The 14,003-nt window shown below is 38.7% G+C and overlaps 1 protein-coding gene across 2 annotated transcripts in view; it reads right to left on the bottom strand.

Annotated features, from left to right (window-relative positions):
• Positions 1 to 13,292, bottom strand: part of SGCG (sarcoglycan gamma) — a 128,743-nt gene extending 115,451 nt beyond the window's left edge. For both annotated transcript variants that reach the window (XM_054719741.1, XM_054719742.1), the window contains exon 1: positions 13,203 to 13,292. The gene's annotated coding sequence lies outside the window, so the exon portion shown is untranslated. The remainder of the gene's footprint in view (positions 1 to 13,202) is intronic.
• Between the last annotated feature and the right edge of the window lie 711 nt (positions 13,293 to 14,003).

Raw genomic sequence — 14,003 nt, 5'->3', positions numbered from 1 at the left:
TGATCAGGGTGGGGGTTCCTGCTGGAGGTGGGGCTGGCCTGGGCAAGGGGATGGGGGTGATTTTCAGGCCGGCCATGCTGCCATTGGGGTGGGGGTCCCCGTTGGGGGGTGGAGCTGGCATGGGCAAGGAGCCATGGGTGGTTTACAGGCCAGCCATGCCCCCAATTGGGGTAGGGATCCCCCTGTGGGTGGGGCTGGCCTGGGCAAGGGGTCATGGATGGTTTTCAGGCTGATCATGCCCCCAATTGAGGAGGGGGTCCCCACTAGGGGAAGGGCTGGCTTGGGTGAGGGAATAGGGGTGATTTTCAGGCCAGCCATGCCCCCATAGGGTTGAAGGTCCCTGCTGGGGGGTGGGGCCAGTGTGGGTGAAGGGCCATGGGAGGTTGGCCAGCTGCCCCGCCCTCAATTGGGGTGAGAGAGGCTGATCAGTGGTGGGGCTGGCCGGGGGCAGGGGCTGGGCGTCATAGTGACCAGTCATCCAGTCATTACAGTTATATGGCTGCTGGTTTTTTATAAAGAGAGATTTTTAATATATATTTTTTTCTTTTTTTGTATTTTTTTCTACTTTAGCTCTTATACACTCATTCTCTTTCTACTTCCTTTATACTGAATTGTAGCTATTTCCCCATTCATTCAATTCCTTGCCCTTACCTTATGGAAATAAGCTCTTCCTGCTCAGATTCATCTGACTGTTAGTTATTTGGGTGTTTGTTGTTTGCATTTCTTGGATTAATTGTTGTTTTATTGGGGTTTTCTCCCCATATACATATATTTTCCCCTTCTCTTTTATTCTCTTTCTTTTCTCTCTTACATTTTTTCCTTTTCTCAATATCATTTTTGCACTCTTTTCTATCCCCTAGTTCATTTTTCTCTAGTGGTCACCTTTATTTGGGGTTATTAGTATCATGAATATATTTGTGTTTGGTGCCTTGTGCATTGTGCCCTGTTGTGTTGTATTTTGTGCCTTTAAGTCAATGCAGGAGAGAGAGAGCTACATAACCAGTCACCCTGAGAGGAGTGATCATGTGGAGACAAAGAAACAGCGTGCATACAAAAAAAAAAAGGAGGAATTGCCAGAAAAGGAAGTAAATGAAATGGAGGCAAGCAATATGTCAGAGAAAGAATTCAGAGTAATGGTCATAAGGATGCTGAAAATGTTGGAAGACAAATTCAACAATATATGTAAGAACCAAGAGGAAATGAAGAAAAACCAAAAAGAAATGAAAAAAGACATTGCTGCAATAAAGAACTCAATAGAAAGCATCAACAGTAGATTAGAAGGAATGGAGAAACACAGCAGTGAGCTAGAAGACAAGGTAGGAAAAAATACCCAAGCAGAGCAGCATCTAGGAAAAAAAAAAAAAAACACCTTAAAAATCAGGAGGAGAGTCTTAAGGAAATTTTGGGACAACACAAAATTAAACAACATCCACATAATAGGGGGTACCAGAAGGAGAGGAAACTGAGCAAGGAATAGAAAACCTGTTTGAAGAAATATTGACAGAAAACTACCCTGATATTGGGAAGAAAAAACTCACACAAGTCCAAGCAGCTCACAGAGTCCCAAACAAAATGAACCCCAAAAGACCAACACCAAGACACATTATAATTAAATTGGCAAACACCAACGAAAAAGTAAGAATCTTAAAGGCTGCCAGAGAGAAACAGAAAGTTACATACAAAGGATTTCCCATCAGACTATCAACTGATTTCTCAACAGAAACAAATCAGGTCAAAAGGGAATGGAATGAAATATACAAAGTCATGTAAAGCAAGGGTCTGAATCCAAGAATACTGTATCCAGCAAGGCTATCAATCAAAATTGAGGGTGAATTCGGGAGCTTCACAGACAAAAAAAGGACTAAGAGAGTATATTACCACCAAACCAGCAATGCAAGAATAGCTAAAGGGTCTGCTGTAAAAAGAAGAAATAGGAAAGGAAGAAGGAACACAGGCATAAAGAATAAAAAGGGCAACAAACAAGTACCTATAAATAATAACTTTAAATGTAAGTGGATTAAATGCCCCAATCAAGACATAGGATAGCTGAATGGATAAGAAAACATGACCCATATATCTGCTGTCTACAGGAAAACCACCTCAGAACAAAGGACGCACACAGACTGATAGTGAAGGGATGCAAAAAATTTTTTCGGACGAATGGAAATGAATAAAAAGCTGGGGTAGCAAAAATTCTATCTGAAAAATTAGACCTCAGAGTGAAGGGCCATAACAAGAGATAAGGAAGGCCACTTCATAATACTAAAGGGAGCAAATCAACAAGAAGAAATAACTCTGATAAACATATATGCACCCAATATATGAGCACCCAAATAAATAAAAATCTTCAGGAGGATACCAAGGGAGAGATTGACAGCATTACAGTCATAGTAGGGGACTTTAATACCACACTGACATCACTGGATAAGTTATCTAGACAAAAAAATCAATAAGGAAACATCAATAAATGACTCACTAGATCAGATGGAATTCATTGACATCTTTAGAACATTTCACCCCAAAGCCACAGAATATACATTCTTCTCAAGTGCACATGGGACATTTTCAAAGATAGACCACATATTGGGACACAGACAAAGTCTCTTCAAATTCAAGAAGATAAAAATTGTATCAAGCATCTTCTCAGATCACAAAGGCATAAAGGAGAAATCAACTACAATAAAAACAATGAAAAAAATCAAACACTTAGAGGCTAAATTAAACAATGATTCGGTTACCAATGAGATCAAAGAAGAAATAAAAAGCATCATGGCAACAAATGACAATGAAAAGATAACAATCTAAAATCTATGGGACACAGTGAAAGTAGTTTTGAGAGGGAAGTTCATAGCTCTACAGGCCTACCTAAAAAAAAATGGTAATAAATTATATCACCCTACAACTCAAAGAGTTAGAAAGAGAGCAATAAGAAAAGCACAGTGTAAGCACAAGAAAGGAGATAATAAAGATCAGAGCAGAGATAAATGACCTAGAGACCAAAACGCAATACAAAAGATCAACAAAACCAAGAGCTGGTTCTTTGAAAGGATAAACAAGATTGATGAGCCTCTAGCCAGGCTCACCAAGAAACAAGGAGAGAGGACCCAAATAAACAAAATGAGTAATGAAAGAGATGAAGTAACAACCGATCCCACAGAAATACAAAGGATTATGAAAAAATACTATGAACAACTCTATTCCAACAAAATGGACAACCTAGATGAAATGGACTTATTCTTAGAAAAATACATGCTCCCAAAACTCAATCAAGAAGAATAAAAAACTTGAATAGGCTGATAACTACCGAAGAAATTGAAGCAGTGATCAAAAATCTTCCAGCAAACAAAAGCCCTGGTCCCACAGCTTTACAGGGGAATTCTACCAAGCATTCAGACTATTCCAAAAAATTCAAGAGGAAGGCACACTTACAAGCTCTTTCTATGAAGCCAGCATTACCCTAATCCTAAAATCAGATAAAGACACCACAAAAAAAGAGAACTACAGGCCAATATCTCTGATGAACATAGATGCTAAATCCTCAACAAAATTCTTGCAAATTGGATTCAGCATTACATTAGAAAGATCATACACCATAACCAAGTGGAATTTATTCCGGCAAAGCAAGGATGGTAAAATAACCACAAATCAATTAATGTGATACATCACATAAACAAACTGAGAGTCAAAAATCACATAACCATATCAATCGATGCAGAAAAAGCTTGTGACAAAATCCAACACCTTTTCTTGACAAAGACTCTCAGCAAAGTGGGAATACAGGGATCATAACTCAACGTAATAAAAGCCTTATATGACAAACCTACAGCCAACATAATACTCAATGGGAAAAAACTAAACTCATGTCTCCTAAGAACAGGAACAAGACAGGATGCCCACTTTCACCACTCCTGTTTGATATAGTACTGGAAGTGCTAGCCATAGTGATCAGATAAGAAGAATAAATAAAAGGCATCCAAATTGGAAAAGAAGAAGTAAAACTGTCCTTTTCACAGATGACATGATACTATACATACAAAACCCCAAAGACTCCATCAAAAAACTACTAGACCTAATAAATTAATTCAGCAATGTAGCAGGATACAAAATTAACACCCAGAAATCTATGGCCTTTTATACATCAATAATGAACTCACAGAAAGAGAAACAAAAGAAAAAAAAACAATCCCATTTACCATTGTACCAAAAAAATTAAGATACCTAGGAATAAACTTAACTAAGGAGGTAAAAGACCTGACCTCAGAAAACTACAGGACATTGAAAAAAGAGATAGAGGAAGACATAAACAGATGGAAGAACATACCATGTTCATGGATTGATAGAATCAACATCATTAAAATGTCCATACTACCCAAAGCAATCTACCGATTCAATGCAATCCCCATTAAAATACCAACAGCATATTTCAAAGTTCTAGAACAAACTCTCCAAAAATTCATCTGAAATACCCAAATAGCCACAGCAATCCTGAGAAAGAAGAACAAAGTTGGAGGGATCACAATACAAGATATCAAGCAATATTACCAAGCCACGGTTCTCAAAACTGCCTGGTACTGGCACAAGAACAGACATATAGACCAATGGAACTAAACAGAGAACCCAGAAATTGACCCAAGCCATTATGTTCAATTAATATTTGACAAAGGAGGCAAGAGCATACAATGGAGACAAGACAGTCTCTTCAATATATGGTGCTGGGAAATTTGATCAGATACATGCAAAAAAAAGAAACTAGATCACCAACTTATACCATATACCAAAACAAACTCAAAATGGCTAAAGGACTTAAATGTAAGACAGGAAACCATAAAAATCCTACGAGATTCCATAGGCAGCAAAACAGCAGACATATGTTGTAGCAATACCTTTACCGACATAGCTCCTACAGCAATATAAACTAAGGAGAAAATAAACAAATGGGACTATCTATACTAATAAAAGGGTAATATGTTAATTAGACCGGACATCTTCCGGACGTCCTTCCTGTCAAAGCCGCCGACCCCAGAAAAGCCGCCCGCGGTCCCAGGAGAAGCCGCCCATGGTCCTGGGTGCCTGCGACTGTAGCCTTCCCGGGAGAAGTCGCCCACAGTCCCCAGAACCTGAGGCTACAGCTGGCCCAGGAGAAGCCACCTGCGGTTCCGGGTGCCTGGGGCTGGCCCCGGGCTGAGCCCTTGGGGTTCCTGGGTGCCTGTGGCTGGCCCAGGCCAAGCCCCTAGGGGTCCCAGAGCCACTGGGGGTCCTGGGTGCCTGCAGCTGGCCCGGGCCAGCCAGCCCGGGTCCCAAGTGCATACTGCTGGCCAGAGGGAGGTAAGCCCAGTTCCCAGTGCGGGGGCAGAGGCAGAGGTGGTTAGGGACGATCAGGCAGGCAGGGTAGCAGTTAGGGGTGATCAGACTGGCAGGAGACCAGTTAGGGGCGATCAGGCTGGCAGGCAGAGAGGTTAGGGGCGATCAGAAAAGCAGGCAAGTGGTTAGGAGCCAGTGGTCCCAGATTGCAAGAGGGATGTCCGACTGCCAGTTTAGGCCTGATTCCACAGGGACATCTCCCAAGGATTCCTGGATTGGAGAGGGTGTAGGCCGGGCTGAGGGGACCCCCACCCCATGCACAAATTTTGTGCACCAGGCCTCTATTATCAAAATAAAAAGCTTTTGCACAGCAAAAGAAACCATCAACAAAACAATAAGAAAGCCCACTACATGGGAGAACATATTTGCCAATGATATTTCAGATAAGGGTCTAATCTCCAAAATTTACAGAGAACTCATACAACTTAACAAAAGGAACATAAACTATCCAATCAAAAAATGGGCAAAGGATATAAATAGACACTTTTTGAAAGAGAACATACAGAAGGCCCAGAGACTTATGAAAACATGCTCAAAGTCACTAATCATCTGAGATGCAAATCAAAACAACCATGAGATACCATCTCACACCTGTCAGAATGGCTATCATCATCAAATGACAAGTGCTGTCAAGGATGTGGAGAAAAAGGAACCCTCGTGCACCGCTGGTGGGAATGCAGACTGATGCAGCCACTGTGGAGAACAGTATGGAGTTTCCTCAAAAAGTTAAAAATGGAATTCCCATTTGACCCAGTGATCCCACTTCTAGGACTATATCCCAAGAAACCAGAAACACCAATCAGAAAGGATATATGCACCCCTGTGTTCATAGCAGCACAATTTACAACAGCTAAGATTTGGAAACAACCTAAGTCCCCATCAGCAGATGAGTGGATTAAAAAACTGTGGTACATCTACGCAATGGAATACTATGCTGCTATAAAAAAAGAAGGAACTTTTACCATTTGCAACAGCATGGATGGACCTGGAGAGCATTATGCTAAGTGAAATAAGCCAGTTGGAGAAAGATAAATATCACATGATCTCACTCATATGTGGGATATAATGATCAACATAATTTGATGAACAAGAATAGATCCAGAGACAAATGGCAGAGGAGTGTGCGTTAGAGAGCAACCAAAGGACTTGTATGCATGCATATTAGTGTAACCAATGGACACAGACACTGGGGCGGTGGGGGCTTGCCAGGGGTGGGAATGACTTGGGGCGGGGGTGGTCAAGCAGGGAAAATGTAGACATATGTAAAACTTTAGTCAATAAATAAATTTAAAAAATAAAATAAAAAATGGGCAAAAGACTTGAACACATACTCCTTTAAAGAGGATATACAGATGACCAAGAGACATATGAAAAAAATTGGTCAAAACATGACTCATCATCAGAAAGGTACAAATCAAAACTACAATGAGGTATCACCTCACACTTGCCAGAATGGCTACCATCAATAAATCAACAAACGACAAGTGCTGGCAAGGATGAGGAGAAAAGTATACTGCTGGGAATGCAGAGTAGTACAGTTAATGTGGAAAATAGTATGGATTTTCCTCAAAAAATTAAAAATGGAACTGTTTGACTCAGGGATCCGACTTCTGGAAATATATACTAAGAATCCTGAAATACCAACCAGAAAGAATATATGCCCCCCTATGTTCATATCAGTGTTATTTATAATAGCTAAGATCTGGAAACATCTCAAGTGCCCATCAGTAGAGGAGTGGATAAAAATCTTTGATTGACCTCCTGTCAAGACTTGCATTCTCCCACAACCAAAATTACAATTAAGCCACAAAACAACCAACATTCAGAACTGCCTGAAATCTGGCTGAACAGAAGTCCTACAACTAGAGAATTAAAGAAGAAGCCACTTTGAGACTAGAAGGAGGTGTGGAAATGCAGAACAGGCTGGCCTGACACCCATGTGTGGCATTTTTTTTTTTTAATTAGGAGTGATATCTTGCCTGCGGAGGTCTACATCAGTACCTCAGCCCAGAGTTCCAGTGCTAGGAAGAGAATTCCCAATAACTTGGTTCTGTATGAAGCAAAGGGAATTTTGGCTGAGTGACACAGTGGCTGCTGGAGTCCCAGATGTTCTTGAAAGGCCAGTCCATGAACTTACCTGGACTTACTCCCTCTGAGTTCCAGTGCTGGGGCATCAGCTTGAAAGGATCAATACACTAAATTGTGTGGCATCAGAGCAAGAAGTGGGAGCAGCTTTCTCCCAGGAAAAAAGTTCTGGCAGAGGTCATTGTTCCTATGCTGAGACCTCCCCACCACAGAGCTGACTGGTAGTCACCATATCTGGGTTTCCATCAACCTGGATCACACAGTTCACTTTGGTATGGTGACTCTCTGAGACTCCACCCACCCAATTCGCAGCCCCACCCAGGCTGTTTGCAGTGGTCTTTCCATATGAATAGCCTATCCTGGCTCAGGCTTCATACTTTTCTAAAACCTCTCAAATAAGCAGCAGCTGTCCTCAGCATGCCCCATACCTCTCAATAAGAGGCCCTAGGCTCAGCACTAGCAGCAGCCTGCCTTGGTTCACAGCTTTGCCTCTCCTGGGCCCCTCCAAGCCCAACACAAGTAGCAGCCATCTGCAGATAACTCTGTAGTTTATGCCGGGTGGCCCCAGGCAGAACATAGGCATTGGCTGACTTTGCACCTCCTGGGATACCCCAGAGCCAGTGAACCTGCTGATCAGCTTCAGACTACATCAGATTAAACAGTACCACCTTCATGAGTGATACACTCAAGGGACAGATTTGGAGACTGCAAAAGCCCAACTGAAGCAAGTACTACTCCACAGGGGTGTCTCCTACACAGCAGCTCTTCCACTGTAGTTGCTGCTGTTCTGCACAGCCAATTGGCCTGGGATTAAATCCCTCTCAGTGACACCAACAGCAAGCAAGGCTCAACTACAATAGCACAGTATATTCAGCCCACACAGGGGTACACCTAGAGTGCCCAGGTCAGGTGAATGGGTAGGCTGTGCTACTGGGCCCTATAGGACACCTACTACACAAGGCCACTCTACCAATTCCAGGAGACATAGAAGCTCTACCTAATACATAGAAACAAACACAGAGAAATAGCCAAAATGCAGAGACAGTGAAACATGTTGCAAATGAAAGAATAGAAGAAATCTCCAGAAAAAGAACTAAATGAAATGGAAGCAAATATACTACTAGATACAGAGTTCAAAACAATGGTTATAAGTATGCTCAAGGAACTTAATGAGATCTTTAAGGATCTTAGTGACAACTTTGAGGAACTTAGAGAGAACATCGATGATATTAAAAAAGGACCAGTCAGAAATTAAACACTGACTAAAATGAAGAATAATTTACAGGGAATCAACAGTAGAGAGAGGACACTAAGAATCAAGACAGCGATTTGGAATATGAGGAAGCAAGAAACACCCAATCAGAAGAGCAAAAAGAAAAAAGAATTTAAAAATATGAATATAGTGTAAGGAGCCTCTGGGACAACTTCAAGCGTACTAACGTTCTCATCCTGGGGATGCCAGAAGGAGAAGAGAGGGAGTAAGAAATTGAAAACCTATTTGAAAAAATAATGATAGAAAACTTCCCTTACTTGGTATAAGAAATAGACATACAAGTCCAGGAAGCACAGAGAGTCCCAAACAAGAGGAACCCAAAGAGGCCTCACCAAGACACATCATAATTAAAATGCTAAAGGTTAAAGACAAAGAGAGACTCTTAAAAGCAGTTAGTTACCTACAAGGGAACTTTGAAGGCTAGAAGGGAGTGGCAAGAAATATTCAAAGTGATGAAAAGCAAAGACCTACAACCAAGATTACTCTACCTAGCAAAGCTATAATTTAGAATTAAAGGTCAGATAAAGTGCTTCCCAGACAAGAAAAGGTAAAGGAGTTCATCACCACCAAATCAGTATTACATGAAATGTTAAGTGGTCTTCTTTAAAAAGAAGAAGGGAAAAAAGATTTTTAAAAATATGAATAATAAAATGGCAATAAATATATATCTATCAACAACTGAATCTAAAAATCAAAACAAGTGAACAAGTAATCTAATGAACATTATAAACTTATGAATAAAATAGAACCAGGGTCATGGAAACATGGAACACTGAAGAATCTTAGAGGTAAGGGGAAAAAGGGCAGGATGAGATTAGCCAAAGATCTTATATGCAACAGCATGGATAGACCTGGAGATTGTTATGCTAAGAGAAAGACCAATATCACATGATCTCACTTATTTTGTGGAATCTAATGAATAAACTAAACTGATGAACAAAAAAGAAACAGAAGCATGGATAAAAAAATGACTAAAAGGCCTCATATGGAAGAGGGGTGGGTTAGAAGAGAAGAAATTAACCAAAGAACATATATACAGAGCAATACAAACAATAATGTGGTGAAGGCCTGGGGAGTGGTGGGGGCTGGTGGAGGAAGGCAAAGGGGAGGAATATGAGGGACATTTGTAATACTCTCAACAATAAAAATATGCATATTGAGATGACTCATAGTTCCATGTCACCCACCACTAATTCTCTGACACCTCTCCCCTATCTTATCCTCTGGCCATAGAGGGGTGTCCCTCATGACCAACCTACAGGGGAGGAAAAAAACAAGGGTGGTTTGTTTCCATGTTGATGCAAGTCACAAAAGGCCTGTCATCTAGTTTACTAAGTCTTTGGAGTTTTATAATTAAAGCTGAAATTTTCAGTCAAACCAACTATAATCCCCCTTTCCTTCCCTCAAAACCTCAATTTTCCCAGTCCCTAAAAATAATATTAAACTAAATCTTAACTATGAAAAATACTCACACAAAATTAAAAGCAAATTTTAAGAAAAAACATATACATTTATCAACCAAGCTGAGCTTCTTTTTTATTTGCAAGTCTCTATATAAAAGATTTAAAACAAAAAGAAATTCTTGAAGTATACGTAATTTGTTTTCTTATCAAATGCAGTGTATGTGCAATTATCTGATTGCTTTGACAGTTTTTAAAAGTTTCAGAGGACTTCAGCGCCATGTTTCACTTCTATCCTTGTAGTCAGGATCAGAATGTGATGATTTAAAGTGATTTGCAAATGTGTGAGGAAAACCCATGCAAATCATTCCGATAGGGGACAGCACACTTTTATGTTCCACTGAGATTAACACCTTAGTATATTTTACATAAAATTTTCATTAAGATCTAACATGTTTAGGAAACTTTAGCAGTCATTTGATTTTTTTCTTCTTCATAAATACCATTAAGGATTTTCTTCCAGTCGGTTGGTGAGAATGTCAGGGAAGGTTTTCTATTTGTGTTCTGGAATGCACATTTTCCCCCTCAGCAGCCATCACCATGTGGAGAACGTTCTCTGCTGGAGCAGAAATAGCCTCAGCCTAGAATTTCCTGCCTAGATAGTGCCCATGTGCTCTCTTAGGGGGTCTGGAGAAGCAGGTTACAAATCCTAACCAGTCACCATTCTGAGGTTCTTTTCTGACCTCCCTATTAGTGAGGATGGGAATAAAAGGTTATATGTGGCCTTGCTGTTGATGATGATGGTGGTGGTGATAGTGGTGGTTATGATGAGGAAGAGGAAAAAGAAGAGGAGGAAAGGGAGCTGCTGTTTACCAAGAAGAGGGACACTTTCTAAATGTTTATATGAACTGAATTTGATACTCACAATAACCTTAGGAGGTAGGTACTCATTATCCTCCTTTTTACAATGAGGAAACTGAGACAGAGAGCATTTAATTCACGCAAAGTCATATAGCTAGAAAGTGGCAGTCTGACTCCACAGCCTAAAGTTGTAATCACTTCCTCTTCATGCTTTTCTGATGTTTCACAAGTAAAACTAATTGAGAATGTTTACAATAGAGTTAAAAGTCACGAAGGTGAGGTTAGGTTTTAAGGTGCCCATCTTCATGGCAATGACTTCCTCCTAGTTCTCTCTTGTGTTCCATTTCCCAGTCCTCAGCTGAGGCAATTTTTTGACTTTTTACACCTCTTCCTGTCTCCCTCCTTGATGCCCCTAATCCACTCTCCATGGCAACCTGAGTGACTGTCCAAAACTAAATTCATGCTATTTTTCTGTTGTAAATATTCAAATGGATCCCCACTGCTTTAGGCTGATGCACAAATCCCTTTGGGCATAAGAGAGACCTCCTTGAAATCCCTGGTCCCATTTCTCGTCAGTGGTACACTGCACAACAGTTATACTGAAGTTACGCTGAGAGTTTGAGGGATTTTGAGAGAAATCTTGATATATTTGCAAATTATTAAATTTACTAAATACTCCTGTATCAATTTTCCCATAAAATTATCTATAGCATAATAACATGTAAAATTAAAAATGAAGTTTGAGTCTGAAATGGTAAATATATGGGGGTGAGTTAATTCTTCAATACTCATGAAAACATCATAGAATTATCAGTCTCTGTGGTTGTTCCAGAGAATGATAAAGCTAGACAAGTGCTGACCAGGCTAAAAAGAAGAGGAGGAAGGATACTAGTAGAAGCAGGTTCTGAGGACAGAGGCAGGCTCTGAAGAAATGGAAAAGTAGAAAAAAATCATACTAAAGATAGTAGTTTTTTCCATCTTACTAGGAAGCCACAGCAATGGTGGACTTAGTTGAGAAGCAGCAAGGGGCTGCAATAAGCCAAGTAGAACAGGGAGCAGAGGAGAACCACAGGTCTTACAAAGTATTCAAGATTAAACCAAATCATAATTTTCCATTATTATTTGATTTTCATATATGACACAATATAAATTTAATTTAATAAATAAAAGTATATTTTTTAAAGGACAAGATGGAGCAATATTAATTTCAGCATTTCAACTACAAGCTTAGTCAACATCTTTTGGAAAATTTTCATTTGAGTTTCAAAGAAAACCTTAGATAAATTCTAGAACCTATAAAACCAACACCAACTTGAGCCATTAGTTTTGAAACTTCATAAGTGTGCCTCTTTGTACCTATCTCCACAAAATTTTCCCAAGAAAATAAGCAAAAGATAAACATAGTGCATTTTGTAGTTCATTTTGTACTAGTAAGTTACTCTTCCTGCTGACAAATCTTTCAACCAGTTGAGTTATATTTTCCCTTATTATCTTTCTGTATGTCTTCCTTTAAAAACTTGTTTTTGGATTGCCCCATATTAACTTAGGGAACACAAAGAAAGAACTGACAATTTCAGTAAGCCACAGCATGGCACAAGTTTATCTTTTACCCTACTTACATTTACTTTTTTGAGATATATATTATGAATAACAATTTATTTATTTCCAGATTTGGGGGAGAAATCGTCATCCTTTTTTCATTCCAAGAATAGTTAGGAAGCTGAAGTTGGTGTTTTGCTTATTTCCAATTTATCAAATGACTTTTGTCCTCATTAATATTAGTCTGTTTTTAATGTCTATAACGAAACTACAGACAAAATGTAAAGCCAATGTAATTTCATCAAAAAATTTAAGAGTAAAATTAGGAATAGGTGATCTTAAAGACAATACCTATCTAGATTAACCACAGTATACAATTTAATGCTTGATAATATATAAATATGCTATCATGGTATTCTACAAATTAAAATATTATGAATATAAATTATACTAAAATGCATAGTATATTAGTAATCAGAATAACTTAAATGAGATTAAATAGAAGTTAACCACATTTTGTTGATGTTTAATAATCATTTGAAATGAACTTAATCAAGATTTTAAATTTAATTTATTAATTATTATGTCACCTATTGAGGAAAAAATCAAGAAGCCTCACCTCTATTTGGTTTTTAATTGTACATTGTAATTATATAAAATACAAGTAAAAAATGATTGCTTACCTTAGATTGCTTGCAACCAGTTCAAGCTCTACCAGAGACAGAATGTTTCAAACATTTCCAATTGCAGAAGGAGAGTGAACGATTCAGGCTTCACCAATTATGTCTGGAAGAAAAGGCTCTCAAGTGTTTGGCCTGTCTCATGTTTCATCTCCTCCTAATAGCAGCAGGCGTGTATCTAATTTTACTCAATGACATAAACAGCTCATACCAGCTTAACATTGTTTGGGCACCAATTCCAGGACATAGCTCTAAGTATGCCAAAAAAAAAAAAAAATCTTACAAAACCAACATTTAAACCCTGAATCATAATAATATTAGACAACTTTCCAAAGTAAACTTTAACTCAAATGAATAGCAAAAAGCTTCTGAGATCATTTCCAATGGAATCTAATGTTGAAAAAAATCTCCTGAAAAATCAGTTCAAATTAACATGCAACATTTAGAATTTACACCTTTGTTAGTATTAAATGTATACTATTCTTATCCAATTGAGCTGTGCATCATGTCACTCTTTAAAAATGACTTTCTTTAAGTCTCTTTTTAAGTGAAAAACTCTCATATTTGAAGAGAAAACCTTCAATAATGATAATAATAAATAGAAGATAAACAATTAAAATTATGTGTCCTTTTCTAGTAAACTACATTTTTATTATGTCTAACAAATTATGTGAATGTAACAATGTGATCTTGGTGTCTTACCTTTATTAAAAGTAAAAGCAAATTATTCAATTTTTAAAAAGTGTTCTTGAAGAATATAGTTTACTAAATTTTTAAATAATCTTAATCTTTTATTTTGTATCA

The sequence above is a fragment of the Eptesicus fuscus genome, chromosome 8 (genome assembly GCF_027574615.1).
Source record: "Eptesicus fuscus isolate TK198812 chromosome 8, DD_ASM_mEF_20220401, whole genome shotgun sequence".
Classification (NCBI taxonomy): domain Eukaryota; kingdom Metazoa; phylum Chordata; class Mammalia; order Chiroptera; family Vespertilionidae; genus Eptesicus; species Eptesicus fuscus.
Note: the sequence above shows the minus strand (reverse complement) of the source record. Positions and strands in the feature narration are given on the sequence as shown.